Raw genomic sequence first — 14969 nt, forward strand, 5'->3', positions numbered from 1 at the left:
CATTGTTCATTTATATTCTAAGATCTGATACAGATGAGGAAGATTAAGTCCAGTGTGATCTTTTATTAACAGTAGTTTAAACATATGTTTGTGGGAGGTTTTTTTGCTTGTCTTTTCATGTATTAGGAAGTTGAGAGGGGGGCAGTCCAAAGCTAGGGCAGCTACTAAGGATGTTTTCAAGGGTCCAGATTCTGACTGCACTTCTCTACCTTTCTTACTTGTGTTTTTTTGGCCTGATTTTTGATCCAGGGATGCAAAGATCAATAAAGCACATATCTTGCTCTCAGGGTGCTCAGAGAGTACTAGGTACAGAGGATAAAAGAGACCACCAATTCTTTGACACTGTCCCCCTTTTTGAATCTGGGCTGGCTTCGACCACTATAGTACAGCAGGTGCCATGAGGTGCCAATTTTGGGTCCAGGCCCTCTGGGCTGCCACTTTCCAGGTCCTTTTTCTTGCAACCCTGGGCCATTATGTAGGAAGTCTGATCTGGGCGGGGGTGGTCCATGGGAGACCATGAGGCTGTAAGGGGAAGAAGAGGTGCCCAGCTGAGCCTAGTCATCCCTACGAAGAGCAGACATCTGAGTGAAACTGTTTGCACTCGGCAGACCAGACCAACTGCTGGCTGAACACTACCAGCTGACCCTGTGGGTGCTCCATGGAACCAAGGACTCACTCAACAAGCCCTGCCTGAATTCCTGACCCATTATATGGTGAGATCAAATAAAATGATTATTTTAAGCCACTTGGCATGAGAATCATTTGCTACACAGAAATGGATTACCAAGAGAGGTACACATATAAAGAGATAATTATAAAACAATGTGGAAGTATGGTGTTAGCTGCTTAGGAGACTAGACAGTAAATTAAACTGTAACAATAAGCACCTCTTTCTAACCAACAAAAACCTTAAAAATCTAAATTTAGGTATGCTTTTTTTTTCAATTTTATTTATGTATGTAGTTATATGTAGTTATTAGGTCTCTTTCAGTGGCAAGCGGCAGAAATCTAATTCAAATCAACTGAACTTCCTGGATTTCAGGACTGAGAAAAAAAATTCCAAGGTATTGGAGAGAGGGGGGATTGGGGAGGTGGAGGGAGGGATATATGGGTCATAGGTCTGTTCTTGGGAAAGAAGCAGGAAGCTGGCTGTTAATAGTCCCCACGGAACTTCTCCTTTCCCACTTTATGTTGTGCTTTTATGAACAGTCTCAGGGGGGCCTGGCCAGGCCTGGCTCTGCTCACTCTTGTGGTCTGAAGTGCAGGAGGGAGGGTGTATGGGATGAAGGAGAATGGGCAAATCATGGAGATAGCTTGAAGCAGGGTTGAGAGATTGTCACCACTGTCTGGGAGATGCAATATCTGAACTGACAAATTCCGAAGAGTTTCAGGGAAAGAGATATTTGAAAACAGACACAATCCAATGTATTGCAGTGCATTGTTACTTTGAAAATGCAGATTACAAGGGTATGTTAAAATTATCATTAAGTTCCTACTAAGTGCAAAGCACCGCGTGGACTCTGAGCAATATTAACATGGAAGGTTCGACCTTAACAATCTTCTGCTCTAGTTTTATCATGATACATAAAAGTTTAACAGTTTTAGCAGTCGTAAAAGATATAACTATGAAAAATTATAGCCTATTTTGGACTAATTTCTGAATATTGTTAAAAATGTAGTTTTATGAAGGATTCAAAATGTAATCGTCTTGAAGAGTCTATGAAAGAAATGCTGGAGATACAGCACTGTCCATATTTTAACAAAGAAAAAAGTCTAATATTATTGATGAAATACTGACTATTGAGAAAAAAAATTAATACCCCTTCAACATACCAGTATTTTTATTACCTTATTACATTATCACTTTAAAAATACTCTTTTCTTATTTTAAAAATGATTCTGTTCTGTATATCTGGGAAAAGACGGAGGATGAGTGAAAGGTCTGGAGCTCGAATGTGCATGTACACAGTTGACTATCAAGGGTGATGTTACAGAACTTGACAGAAATATTAGCTGTGTCATTCTTTTGTATGTCATCCACTTTTCTTTTGGGTTTGGGGAAAGAGTGGTATGTTTGAACACTCATAGTTTTTTACTAACTCTTGAAATACAAACCTTCTATTAAAGGTATGTATGGCTCTTCAAATAAATCTTTAAAAAAAATTAAAAGGGGCGCCTGGGTGGCTCAGACAGTTAAGCGTCCAGCTCTTGGTTTCGGCTCAGGTTGTGATCTCAGGGTCGTGGGATCCAGCCCCATGTCGGGCTCCACACTCAGCACGGAGTCTGCTTGAGATTCTCCCTCTCCCTCTTTCTCTGCCCCTCCCCGCCCCAACTCATGCTCCCACGCGTTCTCTCTGTAAAGTAAATAAATAAAAAAAAGGTATGTAAGCTCTTCGTTTCTTTTCACTCATTTTGCCAGCTTTCAGCAACTCTTCCAATCTGCGCCTTGGGTCTGTCTTTATATTTATGAATGTTTTCCTCTGATTATGTATTTGATTGTTGTTTCTGTTCCATTGATTCATCTCAACTTTAGTTGTTTGCATCTCTTTGCATTTTTTTTAATCTACACTCATATGGAGCTTTGAAAATGCATCCTCCAGATTGCTCCTTTGATTTTTTACAATATTGATTATGTGTTTTGGGACATCTCATGCAGATTGCAGTTCTATGACTGCATTTCAACTGTCTATAATCTTTCCTTATTTCACCTAATGACATTTTTTTTATCTCTTCCTGATTTTCAGCTACCTATTTTTTCATCTCAACTTGTCTCAACAACTAATCTTTCAACTTCCCTTTTATAGAGTGCTCGTATTCTTGAGTATTATTGAGGATTTAAGAAACATTGAGCAATATTTTCAAAATATATTTTTATTTCCTATACTAAGTGATGAAAAATATGTGTTTGTGCTTTTATGTCTCAAAATATATTCTTGGGGCTAATGTTTATTTTCTTTTTATTATTATTCATCCTTAAACAGGGCAAGAGGTATTAGGGTCTGTAGTTTGCCCTCAAAAAGAATGGAATTTCTTAGCTCCCCTGTTTTTACCTGTTTGAATTTGCATGTTAGATCCAGCCTTAGCTGAATTTCTGGTGCCTAGAATTTATTTGTCTAATGTGTATCCTTTAGACCTCCCCTGTTTAATACAGAAGCCACTGGGCACATGCAGCTATAAATTAATTAAAATTAAATAAACTTTCCATTTCTTCTCTGTCCCTCCCTCCCTTGTCTCCAGATTTCTTTGCTCCCTGCTGGATACACATCTCCTCTGACATAATACCTATTGGGGAAGCTCAGAAAATACACAGCATTGAACACATTCTTTTAATAAGAATGAAGGTGCAATTTTGGAATAATCTTTTTTTATGAATGTTTTTACTGGCTTTCAAATAAAACTTCTTCTTTCTACCCTATTTGTCCAGAAGAATTATCTGAAATCCTAGCGTGCCATATAGAGAGGGAACCAGTGTGGACTAGACAAAATTCTACGAAGGCAGTGGTGTCCGGCTAATTCGCCACTCTTTCCCCAGGATCTCGGTGGATTCTCTCAGCCTGTAGAAAATGCATATCTTCATGCTTTACTAAGTGGCCAAATAGAACTTTTAGGGATTTCAGGATCAACAGAATTTATTTTGCTGACAGAGTCTTGAAGTGAATTTACCATAATTGTATTTCACAGATAAGGAAACTGAGGAGCAGAAAGGAAACAATTTTTTTTTTTTTTTAATCATAAAAGAGCACAGTTCTTGGAACTGAATAAACCTGGATCCCATCATTTGTTAGGAAGGTAGTAGAAGGTGAGCTTTGGCAGTAGATTAAATGAATCTCAGCCTCAGTTTTCTTTAAAATGAGATTAATGATACTTGCCTTATAGGATTCTTATGAGATAATGAGCTTAAGTGGTCATTCTGACAAAGAATACCAATTTTAATGGCAGTTATTCATTTTCAAGGACGCATAGAGAGTCAGTGTCAAAGTGAATTTTTTTTCCCCCTGTAGTACTGTGCTCACTCTGGTCTGCCTTATGCAGCAAAATCACCTGTTTATTCAGAGATGTGTGGGTGATCAGGGACTTGAAGATTGGTGAGGAGGTCAGAGCTGGAGATAAGGTGGGGTTAATTAACTAGTCACTTGGCCATGCGCATGCTTATCCTCCTGTTTTCTACAGAATATCAGAATATATTCAAAATACCCCAGTTCACTGGCCTGCATGCAAAAGGTAGGGTGTTTCCTGACGGAGAGACTGAGTGCCTAATGTCCGTGGAGCTGTAAGCATTAGGACAGTCTTCCTTCTCTTTTGCTTCAGTCTAAAAACTGACATCACCAGCTCTTGTCAGGTGGAAAGAGCATTCAGAGCAAAGGTTGATATGGGTGACATGAAAGAATACACACGGACTGGGACCTGAGGGTGCTACTAGAGAGACCCCCTTTACACCCCCACCTTAAGGGGTTGAAGACAAATCCTTCTCCCATCATGACTTTTTTTTATCTCTCTTTTCTCTGTATCAGGGACCAGCAAATGTTTTTCTGTAAAAGGCCACCTAGTAAATGTATTAGGGGTCGTGAGTCACCTCCACTCCAGCTACAAAGACCCACGGCTTCAGCAGCATTAAGACAGGCCAGGATATGAGGGGCATTTGTTTCCTGTCCCTGGGCCCAGACCATTGCTGAGATCTGGAACATACCCCATGTTCACTGCTGTCACTAGAAATGCCAGGTGGTGATTAAGCCTGGAAGGAGCCTCAAAGCTAGTCCTGCCTTTAGATCCCAAAGGATGGAAAAACAATAAAAATATTATGAGCTGTGTTCCACTTCCAGCTTTACTACTAAGTAAAGTGCAACACAGTCACTTAACCTTTCTAGTCCCAGACAGTCAGTAAAAGGAGGAACTGGATTAGATCAATGGGGGTGGGGGGTGAGGGATGGAGGAAACTATCAGAGACATGCTGGTATCTACTGAGGATCATGTTCTGAATAGACTGCCAGCCTCCTTCCCTCGTTCCAACCCAAATGTATCAGAATTGGAGTAGGGCATAGGCAGGATGTGAACTTTGCAAGATCTTTGCCAGGCATTCAGATAAGAAAGCCCCATCCCAGGTGAGAACCACTGGACTAAATTGTCCCCAAAGACCCCTTAGGCTTTGGCATTCTGTGATTCTGTGAGAGGGATCGAGTCAGCAGTAGTACTCTAGTTCCGCCCTTCCTTAATCATCGGCTGTAGATTAATGGAACACTGAGTTTGAAACAACATAATGCAAACAAGAGCTTATATTGATTTTTTTTTTAAGTTAGTTTGTAGGCAGTTGGTTCCCTGCAGCCTCTACTCTTGCAATATAATTGTGAGAGGTGGCACTGGTCTGGGTTGAATGAGATGCAGGTGAAAGAGAAGATGTTGGGGTCAGGCAGAAGCATCCAGGTAGAAGTTACAGAAGTTACATACCATGGAAGTAGCACCTGCATCTGGACAAAGCCAATCCAGCTGGGGCCAACTGTCGGTCAGGGCAAGCCTGGCCTCTTGCAGCAGTGGAATGTGTGCACTGGTGGGATTCAGACCCTTTTGTTACTCTACCCTATGCTTTCCCTGGAAGGACATTCTAGGGCTTTTTCCTCATTTCCTAACAAGGTCAAAATGTTCTTCCAAATTGAGATGCTCCAACAGCTTCTTGTACCTTCCGTTTTGTGATATGTGTCACACTTGCCGACGATGGCTTGTTGACTTGTTTGTCTTCTGTACTAGAGTGTGAGCTCCACGAGAGTAGGAGCCTTGTCCGTCATGTTCAACCCTCTGCCTGTGTGGTGCCTGGCACATGATGTAAACTCAATAAAAATACGAATGGAATATGAATGCTACCTTGTTTAAAGATTCTTTGCCTGGAAAGACTTTCCCTCAAAGATCTGTTTGTTCTCCACACCACACTAGCCTGGAGATCTTTATAATTCCCTTGCCCCCTGACCCTTCGGAATCTCCTGGTACTCCCAGCCCCCATCTTAGGCCGAGCTTCTTTCCTAGGGTAAGAGGAGGTGCTACGCTCTGAAGTGTTTCCTTCATCTTCCCTCCTTCTTTATCCTTTGTTTCTCCCTCATCCTTCATCCTCCAGGTTCTGTGTGGGCTCCTGGCACCACAGGCTCAGCAGTGATGTCCCCCTGTAATGTGTAAGTATTTGCCATGGGCTTTGAGGTCACTGGTGCCTCAGGGATTTGAGAACCTGCTATGACTCTGAGATAGTAAGGGACTGAAAGAAAGGTAGCATCAGGGCTGAGAAAAAAAAAAAGTAAGGACTTTGAGATAGACAAAAGATAGATGAGTTAAAAATTACCTGGAAGGTGGCACCTGGGTGGCACAGTCGGTTTTGCATCCAACTCTTGATTTCGGCTCAGGTCGTGATCTCAGGGTTGTGAGATCAGCCCCGTGTTGGGCTCTGTGCTGGGTGGGGAATCTGCTTAAGATTCTCTCTTTCCCTCTCCCTCTGCCCCTTCTCTTTCCCTCTCCCTCTACCTTTCTCGAAAGAAAAAGAATTACCTGAAAGGCAAACGAGAACCACCCCCCCACACACACACACACAAGACAAAAAATGTTGACATACCCAAAAGATGACAAGGGAAACAGAAAAGAACAGCTAGATGGGAGGTTAGGTATTGGGAGTGGGTTTAACAATGAACGTGGAGCACACGTCATCGCTGGGGTCTGGGGTAGGCCAGAGAAGAGTTGAGTGGGGGTGGTAATTGACATGAGACTTCTCTGCTGAGGTTTGTGTTCTTCGGCCACTTTGCTCCCTGTTCTCTGGCACCTCAGCAGCTAAAGCTTCGGCGTTGCTGCCTCTGCACACTTAGAGCTTTTCCAGGTTGGCAGAGCTGGTAAAAATCGTGCATAAGGAATGCAAGAAGCGACTTTAGAGCTCTTTGGAAACACTAAACCCATTGGAAAAAAATCAACAAAACAAGGAAAAGAGCATTTTTAAATGTGTTGACTTGTATTTATCTGTATTTATCCAAGTTCACTGTTCTCTTAGCAGGTTGCAAATTAATACTTCAGGCCAGATTCTGAATAAGCCACAGGGGACAAACAAGAACCTTCATGCCTGGAAACTAAGAAGGCCTAATAGATCAGCTGTCACTTCCTCGGTTTGGCTGGCAGTTAGAGTTCATGTCAAGCCATTTCTCCACATTATCAAAGTCATGGAGTATTTTACATCTTTCAATAACACTATTTGGCAGGCTAAAGCATGCCTCCTTCCCTGCCAATTTACAAGATCATGTCTGCTGGTAACCCACACAATCCTGGTTTGCTATCTCTCCCAGTCCAGCAGGAAAATGCTGGGAGAGAAGCAGAAGATACCTTTAAATGTTGATGAGGAACAGAAAAGTCGTAGACTTCAGGAATTGAAAAAGACTCTCGGGCAGGGGTGGAACAAGAGGGGCAGAGGGAATGGTCTGAGAATCTTGGGCAATAAGGGCATGCATTATCTGGAAAGAACTTCCAAACAATAAAAAAAGATTAACAATCAGTCTGCTTTTTATTATCCAGGCACCAGTAATTCTAACCAATGCCAGTGATGAAATATTCCTCCCACTGGGGTGGCCTATGCCTTGAGGTGCAGTTGCTTTAGAGTGAATTAACCCAAGTGTCTCATTCATTGATGAGGGCAATGAAGCCCCGGTATCTTCTTGTTGATGGCCCTTCTGCTAGAGCATCTCATAGAACCCGGATCTCTTTGCTGCCCCTTAGGTGCCTTTTGGTTCTGTTATGCTGCCGGACTCCAGAGCAAGAAAACAAGGGGTGAACCCAAGTAACTGGGCAAAATTGGATTATACTAAACAAATGAAGAAATCTAAAAATCCTGGGAAAGAGCCAGCATCTGCCATCAGCTCTTGGTTTGTTTACAAATCACATTTGAGAATTTTCTGTCTTACAGCTATTTTTCTCTATCCTACCTTTGATTTCTATATTATATAACTTTTCATCCAGGTTCATTTACATTTTAAAATCATTGTGAGACTCTTCTGATTTTCCATCTGATTGTGTAGTGGGTAGGAATCTCAGTTCTCAAACTTAGATGTGCAGAGGATATTGTATTTTTTTAATTAAAAAATTAGTTTAATTTAGACTCCCAGCTTCCATCCTACCAAGGGGACAGGAAACTCAACCTGAGATATTTAGGAGTTCTCCTACTTCAAGGTTTAAGCCCGTCCTGCTGAGAAGTCCCATGTGCCTCACAGTCCCTCCCACTGCACCTTCAGTATCTTGGCCTCCCCTCACAGGAGTTTTCTGTTTCTCTGCATAACATGACTTCCCCGAGGCTACTCAGAGGCATTTTGCTGTTGAATTTTCTGGCACTGTATATTTTTTTTATCACAGGTGATTTTTTTTTCTTTTGAAATGAATTATATCTCTCCTGGGCTTTAACGATCAGAAACATGTTATTTAAGACCCAACTGGAAAGGAAATTAATCCAAGGAAATACATCCACAGGCAAGCGTAGGAGTAACTTGACCAATACCCAAGTCAGGAGGGATTTTATATTTGATTTATTTGTATGAGGACAAGGAAGTCATTACCCTGGGTGTTGTATCTCCCTGAGTTGTTTCCCATTCTGATCTCCCTCTGCCCATAACACTCCCTTTCCATGGAAAAGTTAAAATCATTTGTTTATACCAAATCTTTGCCTTCGCTCAATAGAGATGGAATAGAAAGAGAAATGGGGTGTCTGCCTATATTGAATGTACTTGTGGGCATGATTGCCCACACTCCTTGACTCATTTATATGAATCAGGCTAATTTATATGGAAAATAGCTGAACCAAACTGAAATAGACCAGGGCCCATATGCCTCTGATGGTTAAAGCATTCTGTTACAGAAGCCAAAGTTGTGGGTTCAAAGCCCATTATGTTTAGTTAGCTCTAAAGAAGCAAAAACCTCTTTTGAGACGTTATGACCTTAAGATGCCATCTCACAAATCCACTTTTCACTCACAGGGGAAACCTCATAAAATTGTGCAAATGGATCCAACCAAATCCAATCCCACCAAAGGAATGTAACTCAAAATATGACTGTGTATAAAAAAATGGAACTGATCACTACATTGTATGTATTCAATGTAATAGCAGCCATCACAGCTTGTAAATATCCGTATTAAAAAAAAACAGAACATTTATTTATTGAGAAAATATTTATTACTCATCTTCTCTGGAGGTAGGTGCTCTGGTAGAAATTGATGATCACAACGTAGGATCCCCAATGATATTAGCTACCAGGATGCAGTATGAAAAACATGGATAGTTAATTAACTAGAAAAGTGGACATAAGTGTACCAAAATAAAAGAATAGGCAATTAATGCTAGGAAGGTTCCTTGTGGGCAGTATGGTTAATGGAAGTTCAGAGAAGAAGTGAGCAGGATTTTAATAAGTGAGGTCAGGCTGGTGGGAGCAGCGATGACGAAGAGTCCAGGTTGGTAATATTGTCTGAAGGATATGCACCACATGGGCAGAAGTTGTAAGATGAAAATTAGTAGGAATTATTTATAGTGGGCAGACTAATATCATTTGAGAGAGTTTTGTTAGGACTGAATGAGAGAACAAAGGAGAAAAGTGGGTGAGGACCAGGTCCTGGAATTGCTAGAAAGCTGAATGAAAGGATTTGGACTTTATTTTGTAGATAATGCCAAGTCCTTGGGGACTGTTGGAAAGGGGGATGGCATGATTAAAAAATAAAGATTTTTAGGTTTTAAGAAAATAAATCTGGTACCATACAGGATAGGTTGATGGGAGAGAGGCTGGAGAGAGTAAAACTGCTAAGTGGATGATACGTTAATTGAAACAAGAGGAGCTTAACTAGCATGGTTGCAAAAGCATTGGGGGAGAAAGAAAAGGTACTAATAGCAAAATGGAGGCACAATTATTAGGACTTAATGGCATCTTAGATATGAAGAAGCGAGGGGTGAAGACTCAAACCTAACTGAGCTTTCAGATATCTGAGGAAATGGCGGTAGGGATTTATCACCACAGGAAGTCCATTTGGGAGTTTTGGTTCAAGCAGGTGGTGTTCCCACTGGTCAGTGCTCATTTGTGCCCTGCCCTTGCCCTGTTTGGCCAAAGACACAAAGTCCTGCCTCTTGCAGACTCAGTCCTGCCTTGTTCCTGCACCACTGAGAACCCAGACTTAAAGCACCCCAGGAGCCCTTTCTCTCCTGGGGGCAGTCTTTGCCATACTCTGCTAGTCTCATGGCCTCTACCTACAGCTTCCACATCTCACAGCCACTCTGTGTGGACAGCTCACCTACAATCAGAATCTGATGCTCCTATTTCAGGTCTACATCGGGTCTAGAACTCATGTCTGAGACTAAGTTGACCTCAATGACCCTTTGCTAAATTTCTGCTGCCTTTTTCCCAGGGTTATATCTTATTTCTGCCTTATTCTGCTTCGCCTAGACTTACCATCTTGATTTAACGTTCCATTGTCTCCCTGATCCTGAGAACCACTGCCATACAGCACTCTGTTCCCACCTGAACCAGACCCCTTAACCATGGACGCCAGCTTGGAATGGGTTTGAGTTTGTGTCCTTGGTCCTTCTCCTCCAGATAGGATTAGCCCTTCTTTCTTGAGTATGATTCACCCAACCAATTGTCACCAGGTTCTGGCCTTAGAACTAGCTCACTGCTTGGTTTCTTTGAACTCTTGTAAGATAAGTGACTATGGCTGTTTCCTTAGTAATCGTTGATGATAAAAGTGTGATTCACAATTCAAAATGGTAGGGATGTAGTTCAATGTAAGATACTGAAGCTGACACAAAGGGTCAGTTAGACATCCAGATTTTGGAGTCATTTCCATAGATAAACACTTAATTACAGCTATTTACTAAAGTAAGGGTCAGATACACATGGACAAATGAGTCAGCAAGTAGCATTAACAGCAAAACTTTGCGTCCAGAAACATCCTAATTCTTATTGTCTTTTTAAAAAATAAGACACTATTTTTAAAAAGAGAAAGCAGCTACATTTGGGAGAGGACAGAACACTATTTCTTCTTCAATAATTTTTTGAGAGAAGATATTTAAAAATGACCTTAGATGAAAAGCCTGAACGTTGAGAGAGTCTGCTAACAGGAAAGCAGAAGAAAGAATAGAAGGGCTGTAGTAGGAGGATGGGAGGGCCATGTGAGTGAGACAAGGGAGGGTGCAGCTGTGGTGGTCGGAGGCACCAAGTCCCAAAGAGGTATTGAGGAGACGGTCAAACCAGCATCCCCTGCCCCAGAGGGACTGCCCTTTCCCATTCTTCTTTTTTTTTAATTAAACATTTTATTTATTCATTTGAGAGAGAGAAGAAAGAGAGAGAGAAAGCATGAGAGGGGGGAGGGGCAGAGGGAGAGAGAGAAGCAGACTCCTTGCCAAGCAGGACCCTGGGATCATGACCTGAGCTGAAGGCAGACGCTTAACCTACTGAGCCACCCAAGCACCCCTTCTTTCCCATTCTTGCAGCCCTTTCTCGGGGAAGAATTTGTGATAGCCAAATAACATAGGAAAACAGCCTTTGATCTTGCATATTTATCCTCAGACAGAGGGGTGTGATCAGGAGCACTTCTCAGCCCGGCAGCGGTGGGGAGAGCACGCGAGTTTGGTGGGGTTCTGATGGCAGGACACTGGGGCCATGCAGGCTTCCACGTGTATGTGCCGTGTCCACAGGACCAAATTACATGGGGGAGAAAGAACAAGTGCGATGTTTCCAATTCAGTATCAAACAAAAATACATCACAGCCTCGAGCCAGTGGATATTCTGGGAATGGCCTTTTTTCCAGTCCCTTAAATGTAACCAGCTGGAAGTCTTTTTTTAAGTGCTGTGCTATTCAACCTCTGACATGAAGGATTTGCCATTTAATGGGGAAGCTACTTTTCAATGTAGAGGTGGAATACTAAGTCCTTAGCTTATTCTCCAAGGATTCTCATTCCTCCTGATAAAATAGGCTTAATATATAGCCTTAGAAAAGAGCAAATGTGTTGTAAGTCTGGAAGTATGAAGGTGTACAGATATGCAGATCTGAGGGGTATGAGACATGTTCTACATCTCCAGGGAACTGGACACCCGCTGATGAGAAGTCAAAAGAAAAAAGCTCTGACCTTCTCTATTTCCAGCCAATATGGGATTCTGTTGCAAAACTATAGAAAATAATTGGGATCGGCTAGTTTTATTTAATTTGGCTATGAGTAAAGGAAGTCTCAAGTATGGTGAGGCAATGAATCAGCAGCAAGGTCTAGCACTAAACTTGGCACCATAAGATGTGTGCCTCACTAACGTTCTTCTTAGAAAGCATGTGTGGTACTCCAGAGAACACTGCGTCTGTATTCCAATATCTATAATATTCGGGGGCCCAAGGCATTTGGGTAGATAGATTTGATAGATAGGTACAGGGAGGGGGACCATCATGAAGGTCAAAAGGCATGAGTTCAAGTCCTGTCTCTACTCTTCATTACTTGTGTGATTCTGTGCAAATTACTAACATTCTGTGAATCTCAGTTTACTGATCTGAAAAGTGACTATATTCCTATGTGCCATAGGATTGTCACAAAGTTTGAATGAGTTAATACGTGAGAAAAGCTTAGTAAACTGAGCAAACACCAGGAAAAGAGCCTTTTTATTTTTTTTTTAAGATTTATTACTTGAAAGAGAGAGACGGGGGGAGGGGCAGAGGGAGAGGAAGAAATAGTCCTAAGCAGATTCCACACTTAAGAAGGCAGGGCCCAGTAAGGCCTGATGCAGGGTTCAGTCTCATGACCTTGAGATCGTGACCTGAGCTGAAACCAAGAGTCAGATGTTTAACTGACTGCGCCACCCAGAAGCCCTGAAAAGAGGCTTTTTAAAGTACAAATGGCAAGAGGGAAGTCTCAGAATTTAGAGTCAAACTTCCAGGAACATAAATGGCCAAAATGTCCTGGAGGAAGGAGTAACCCAATAGGTTTCATTTCTAGAACAACAGGGATCCCCATTATTGACTTTATTGGCAGGTTAATGAAGAACGCTGTTACGAATGGGGTTAATGAAGCTGGCACATTCTCGCTCCTCATAGACATCACTCAAGATTTAGATGCTGCTGACGTTTGCTCGATAATAATGACTGGTCACTCTATCTGTGAACAAATGTTTCCTATATAGAAACCTTAAATGGGACTCCTCAGAAGAAACTCAGGTTTCTTTCATAGGATTCCCACACTGCATTCAAGGTGAAGGGAAGCTATATATGATGGTAGCTTGTAATGCAACCAAGTAGATTGTGGTGAGGATTAAATGAAATGACTACATGAAGAATAAGTCTACTAATCACTAAGATTCTAGAACATAGAAAAATGTTAGTTTCCTGCCCTTTTTCCCTTCATTCTCTGTTCAGAGGTTAAAAATGAGCACAATAATTTAGAACAAGTTTGATCATATATACTCTTCCAAGAGTTGTAAATGATTCGCAATTGATTTCTGCTTTTTATTCTTTCCTTCCAAATGTGTTTTTCTCCTCTAGACTGACCAGCAAAATTGTGCAATCAAATTCACAGTGAAAAGTTTTCTGATTGGGCCAACAACATATACATCCTATCTCATTGACTGTGAAAGTCAGTACGTCTTTAACAAGTAGAGTATTTAGGATTTCTTGTGGAATGTCAAAAACGTTCTTAATTAGGATATTTCAATTTTAGTATCAAATATTTAATTGACCCAGAACAACAGCAACAACAAAATGGTAGATTGATCTGACTATCTCCAGCTATTTGGTTACTTTGTTCCTGTTGAAAACTAAAGCTTCAAGAATGGGCTTGAATAAATAAATTTGAGACAAGTTTGAGGCAAAAAATCAACTCCAAAAGACAAAAAAATAAAAAATAAAAAAATAACTTTTCTATCATCTTTCTTCAGTAGTTAATTTCAAATAAAATAATATAAAGTAAAGGGCTTTGTAAATGTAAAATGAAATCCCTAGTTCTCCTACTTCCCTAGTCCACACAAGCCTGAGGGAGACTCTTCCTGAAGTAGACCATCATTGTCTCCCTCCCCTGGCTGGGGGTAGGCACCACCACAGCTAGTGTTCTTTGCCCTTCAATTTACCATCCTTACTCCACCAACATTGCCACTGAAACATCTGATGTTGGTTTTGTCACTCTTTGACCTGCCATTGTTGGCCTGGTGGTTCTCTTTGAGTAGCTGACATGGAACTGGTGCCCAGGTCACTGCTGATGCTGCCTTTATCAGGGGATGGAAAGAACCTCTCGCTGGTATCATAATGCTTATTGGACTCTCTTAAAGAACGACTTCATCTCAACTTCCTAAAAAGGAAGCTAGATGAAAATTACTTTCTAGGTTGGGATGGAGGATATTAGTAGAACATGAATGGCCTGACACCCCAAAGTATTCTTCAGACTGTGTTTTGTTTTCTAAGGATGCCATAACAAATTCTCACAGACTTTGGAACCACAATAGAAAAATACTCTCTCACAGTTTTTCTGACCAGAAGTCTGAAATCAACGGCCGTACTTGTGTTGATAGGGCCATTCTTCTAAAAATTAGAGGGGATGTTCCTTCCTCTCCAGGATTCCAGTGATTGTTGGCATTCCTTGTGGCTGCATCACTCCAATCTCTACCCCAGACTGTGCATCACCAGCTCTGCTCCCAAGATCTCTTCTCTGAATATCTTTTTATTTATTTATTTATTTATTTTTTAAAGATTTTATTTATTTGCGAGAGAGAGAATGAGAGACAGAGAGCATGAGAGGAAGGAGGGTCAGAGGGAGAAGCAGACTCCCCGCTGAGCAGGGAGCCCGATGCAGGACTCAATCCCGGGACTCCAGGATCATGACCTGAGCCGAAGGCAGTCGCTTAACCAACTGAGCCACCCAGGTGCCCTATTTATTTATTTTTAAATAGACTCCAAGCCCAGCATAGAGCCCAATGTGGGGCTTGAGTTCACTACCCTGAGGTCAAGACCTGAGCTGAGA

Source organism: Halichoerus grypus, chromosome 3 (genome assembly GCF_964656455.1).
Source record: "Halichoerus grypus chromosome 3, mHalGry1.hap1.1, whole genome shotgun sequence".
In the NCBI taxonomy this organism is placed as follows: Eukaryota; Metazoa; Chordata; class Mammalia; order Carnivora; family Phocidae; genus Halichoerus; species Halichoerus grypus.